Source organism: Crotalus tigris, unplaced genomic scaffold (genome assembly GCF_016545835.1).
Source record: "Crotalus tigris isolate CLP2741 ecotype Arizona unplaced genomic scaffold, ASM1654583v1 scf7180000018040.1558517, whole genome shotgun sequence".
NCBI classification, from domain to species: Eukaryota; Metazoa; Chordata; class Lepidosauria; order Squamata; family Viperidae; genus Crotalus; species Crotalus tigris.
In genome coordinates, this window is record NW_024096790.1 from 239823 (window position 1) to 245822 (window position 6000).

Consider the following 6000-nt stretch of genomic DNA (forward strand, 5'->3'; position numbering starts at 1 on the left):
TCTTGCTCAGTATTTAGGCTAAATGCTAAGATGTTCTTTACCCTCGATTGATGCAGTGGCAGATTAAATATTCAAATCACAAGTAATATAAAATGACAACTCTTTTATCATCTCTTTCTTACCTTCACATCCAAGGAATTGGAAGTGTTCACATCACTATCTTGAATATTAGCTGAAAACACATATTTAGTTCTCCCTGAAGTAGAAAACCTAAGCTTAAATTGCACCAAATTGGACTGGGAACTTATATGATACTACTGAAAGATCATTTTAAGTGGGCTTTTTCAGTTTAGTGTGATGCAGTCCAGACAGTTATTTTTCATTTTAGTGAAATTTAAGCCATGGCAATTAGCATAAAATCAGCCTGTAAATGTAATTGTTGAATAATATTTGAACCTAGATTGGTTGTTACATTAGTCTAGTAATTGACATCTACTACAAATATTGAATTGTCATGACACATCTGGAGACTTAATGTTAATTAATAGAGAATGCAAAATAAATGGAATGCCATAATGCACACTTTATTATTTATAATATAGAAAGAGTATTTGTTGTTTTTGTTGCACCAAACTAATAAGTTTGTCCCCAGAACCTAATACAATATATGGTAACAGTAATTTATGATGTGTTATAATGCATAAAAGCTGGCTTACCCATTATGCAAACCACAATATTGTTTATTTGGCATTGATTTTAAAAATAAAAAAAAGTTAATATAAGATAATCCAAGATTTTGATTGAATAAAAGAGTTTTTATTATGATTCAATCTAATACTTATGATTTGTAAACCATAATGTAAACCAGACCTAACAAGAGATTTTTCAGGGGTTATCTGTGAAACAATGGTCTTTATGCTTTAGACCAGTGGTTCTCAACCTTTTTAATGCCGCGACCCCCAACCGGTCGTAAGTTGAGGACTACCCAACTGGTTGTAAGTCAAGGACTACCCAACTGGTCGTAAGTTGAGGGCTACCCAGCCGGTCATAAGTCGAGGACTTTCCCTGCCCGGGAGCACCGCGCATGCGTGGTGCTGCCCCCTGTGCCGGCCGAGGCGTAGCTGGCAAGCGGCAGAGACGGAGCAGGCCGACCACCAGCTGGGCCACCAGCTGGCCCAGCCCAAGGGAGGTAAGGCACCTGCCGGGCCCCACGCGCGCCAGCAACCCTCCCTGCGCCCGCCGGCCTCCCACCTCCTACCCCTGGCCCTCTTTTACTTACATTTTTAGTAGTTGCTCGGCAGGGAGGGGTGGAAACTTCCAGACAGCTCGCCTTCGCTGCAGACAAATTGCAGCACCATTTGCGGAATGGGACTTTTGGCGGGCTCAGCAGGGCAGAGACAGCCTGGACAATTCCTATTAGCTTTTGAAAGCCAATAGAATTAGACTCTATTCAAGAGAATCTATTCTATTGGCTTTCAAAAGCCAATAGAATAAAAGGGAGTAGCACAGCTAAGGAAAAGGGGAAAAAATGGCGGACTGCGTTGTCTGGCGACCACCGTGAAATGGTTGTTCAACCCCAAATGGGGTCGCGACCCACAGGTTGAGAACCACTGCTTTAGACAGAGCTGGGCAACATTTGCCAGTTTAGATTTTGTTGCATTGCATTGCAACTCCTATATAAGAGCCCTGGGGCACAGTGGTTAGAATGCAGTATTGCAGGCAAACTCTGCCCACAGCCTGGAGTTCGATCTTGATGGGCACAAGGTTGACTTAGCCTTTCACCCTTCCACGGTTGCTAAAATGAGGACCCAGATTGTTCGGGGGAATATGCTGGCATTGTAAACTGCCCAGAGAGTGCTATGAAGCACAATGGGGTTGTATATAAGTCTAATTGCTATTGCTATATATCCTTGTCATCAAAGAAATCAAGAAATGTAGACATCAGGGAAACTATACATCGGTTTATTAACACCAATGGCTAACAATAGATAAGGCTGTAAAATAGTTGTACTTGCTTATTATAATCTAAATATACTTTCTAATAAGAGTATATTGTATTGAAAAATAATTTTAAAGAAGCTGGTTGTAATCTGGCTGCTGCTTTTAGTTTGGAAAGATATTGTAGCTTGCAGAATTTGTATGTCCCTATTGACTAGTCACTAGACTTTTCAGAAGGCTACACTGAACCTTGCAAAAGAAAATGGAGTTTTACTTTAACCCCGTCAAATGATCAGCGAATGCAGGTAGTCGACTTATGACCATAGTTGAGCCTGGAATTGCAATCATCAGTCAGTGTGGTCTTAAGTCAAGGCATCATGTGATTGCACCTGATTTTTCAACACTTTTGTGATGATCATTAAGGGAACATTGCAGCTGTTAAGCAAATAAATTTTTCCCCAATAGGAGTTTTTTTTTTTTGCTAGAAACCAGTAGTAAATGCCAGACACTGGCAAAAAAATGTCAAATTATGGTCAAGTGTCCACAGAGTACTGCAAACAATCATAAAGGTGTGATCATGTGACTGCATTCTGTTTGAGCAGTCATTCTAACTTTGAAAATGAATCATAACTAGCTTTTTTGGAGGCTACGTTAAATGACTGGTGGCAAGCTGAGGCCTATTTGCAATTGTTTTCTTTGGTTTACTTTGGTTTTGTTGGATATTTGGGGACTCAGTCAACAGTTCCTTGCTCATATTGGAAAATGGCTACAGCAGAGTGCTTGCCTCAGCTTCTGCTTGGACTAATTCGCCTCGTTCCAAGTGGAAGTCTAAAGTGCCAATTCTGCAGGCATATTAAGGAGAAAACTTTTGCAGTTGCTATGGCTACTATCAATTATTCAGAAGACCCAAACCCAACACTTTAATATGCCTTATCAGGCTTAACCACAAAAAAAAAATTCCCTCCAAGAACTGTTATTTATTTATTTTAAAAATATTATTTGTGCCATAATGAGGGAAGGAACCAATTTGCAAAAGATGCCCTGTATGAAGTGACAGAAATAAATAAACACAGTTGCAGTACAGAAAGTCAGAGTTTCTCAATTAGTCTCAGGGGCTTAAACCAAAAACCAAGCAAATGTTTAAAATGCAAAAGAGCAGATCCTCAGGCAAAAGAGCCAGCTGTAGGAAAATAGAAATACTTTACTGGACAAGGACATAGAAAGAAAGGAGAATTAAACGAGGCTGCCTGGCAACAGGGAATGCAAGTCAGAACAATTCTTGACTTTCATTAATAGGGTTGCAAAGCCTACAGTTGCACTGTGGGTCATTGTATGATTTTTTTTTTTACTCAAATAGATGACAAAAGCTTGGCTTTATCTGGTTTGCAGGTTCAGTGATTCCGTTCCTCCACATTGCATACTCTGTGTACAATAAATGCAGTCCTCAGACCTTCTCTCAAGATTGGACTTTTATTGAAAGGTTTTCCACCCTCAACTGGCCAAAGCTCTCTCTTTCCCTGAGTCTACTCAACATCCCTCAGGATTCACGAATGTTTTTATGTTTGGCTGCTACTTTTATCATTTGTGTGCCTCTGCCATAATTGTGCTGATGCATACTTCAGTGATGCTAATATGAAACAAGTATTAATTAAGAATGATCCAGGAAGAAGCGAATAGATAGGTAGGTAGAGAAAAAGGAGATAGGTATGATACATAATATTTGGTATCTGAAAAATAAGTGTAAGATTTGGGTATGTCTAGTTTAATGAAGAGAAGGACGAGTGGGGACATGATAGCAGTGTTCCAATATCTCAGGGGCTGCCACAAAGAAGAGCGAGTCAAGCTATTTTCCAAGGCTCCTGAAGGCAGGACAAGAAGCAACAGATGGAAACTAACCAAGGAGAGAAGCAACCTAGAACTAAGGAGAAACTTCCTGACAGTTAGAATAATTAACCAGTGGAACAACCTGCCTCCAGAAGTGGTGAATGCTCCAACACTGGAAGTTTTTAAGAAGAGACTGGACAGCCATTTGTCTGAAATGGTATAGGGTTTCCTTCCTGAGCAGGGAGTTGGACTAGATGACCTCGAAGGTCCCTTCCAACTTTATTATTATTGATGATCATTGCACAGTCAGCCAGATGTTCCGACTGGATTTGGCATTTTGTCTACCTATCGAGTCCTTACCAAGGATGATGATGATGATGATGATTATAGTTATTATTATATATGCCACTTCTTTAAAGCAGAATTACAGAAATGCTACACTGTCTTGTACTACTGGTAGCTGTTATCCATGAATAGGTAGACCCATTCACACATGCATAACTTGAGATAGCTGGCTGGAGCTATGAAGCAGCTAAAATGTCATGCCCTTCTTCAGCACACTACTGAATTCCTTGACCTTGAATATGTGGCACAATTCTGGAATGGTTTCTTAGAAAGCAAGTAAATATTTGCACAGAAATTGACTTTGTGCAGTTTTCTCAATTTCATTTGCTGGATTGAGAAGACCTTTGATACTATTTTTAAAATATGTATGGGAATGTAGTATTTTCTTCATCAGCTTCTTGACTAATTAGTTTTAGAAGATAGCAATGGGGAGAAGAGGTCATATATCCGTTTGTTGTAATGAGAACACAGGGATGAACCAGGGATGCTTGGGACTAAACTAATTTCCTCTGGATGATAGTAGGGTTAGCTAAGTTATAGTCTACAAAAAAATACAATATTTCTGGTTGACTCAGTTAGGTGGTAGAATGATACTGTGAAGGAAAAGGGAAATACCAGATTTTTTACTTTTCACTTTGATTATTAAGAAGCATCAATCAGCCCTGGTCCTAATAAAAGCTACAAATATTAGAATTTCTATGCATAAATTATGTGAAAGAAAACTGAGGAACTATGGGAAGTTCCTATTATCTGGAGCGAGTTTGAGCCTGTGACCCCTGATGAAGTGGACAAGGCCGTGAGGGCAATGAATGCTGCCACCTGTTTATTGGACCTGTGCCCCTCCTGGCTGGTTTCTGCCAGTAGGGAGGTGACACGAGGCTGGCTCCAGGCGATAATCAATGCTTCCTTGATGGAGGAGTCTTTCCCGCAACCTTTAAAGGAAGCGGTGGTGAGGCCCCTCCTCAAGAAGCCTTCCCTGGACCCAGCTGTTTTGAAGAACTTTCGTCCCGTCTCCAACCTCCCCTTTGTGGGGAAGGTTGTAGAGAAGATGGTGGCATCTCAACTCTTGCGATCCTTGGATGAAACCAATTATCTGGACCCTTTTCAATCTGGTTTCAGGCCCAGCTACAGCAGTGAGACTGCGTTGGTCGCACTGACCGATGACCTCTGGCGAGCCCGGGATAGGGGTCATTCCTCTATCCTGGTGCTTCTTGACCTCTCAGCGGCTTTCGATACCATCGACCATGGTATCCTTCTGCGTCGTCTCGGAGAGGTGGGGGTGGGCGGCACCGTATTGCGGTGGTTCTCCTCCTACCTCTCTGACAGGTCGCAGTCGGTGTTGGCGGGTGGACAGAGATCGACCCCTAGGCGCCTCGATCATGGGGTGCCTCAGGGCTCGGTTCTGTCCCCCCTCCTTTTTAACATCTACATGAAACCGCTGGGTGAGATCATTCGGCAACACGGGGTGAGGTATCATCAGTACGCGGATGATACCCAATTATATATCTCCACCCCGTGTCCTTTCAGTGAAGCAGTCGACGTGATGTGCCGGTGCCTGGAAGATGTGAGGGTCTGGATGGGGGTGAACAGGCTTAGATTCAACCCTGACAAGACCGAGTGGCTCTGGGTCTTGCCTCCCAAAGGCCAACTGGATGGTCCATCTTTAGTCCGGGGGGGGGCAAATTTACCTCCCTCAGTGCAGGCACGCAACTTGGGTGTCCTCCTGGACTCACAGCTAAATCTGGAACAACATCTATCGGCTGTGGCCAGGGGGACCTTTGCACAGGTTCGCCTAGTGCACCAGTTGCGGCCTTATTTGGACCGGGAGGCTTTACTCATAGTCACTCATGCCCTTGTCACCTCAAGACTGGATTACTGTAACGCGCTCTACATGGGGCTACCCTTGAAGAGCGTTCGGAGGCTGCAGTTGGTTCAGAACGCAGCCGCGAGAGC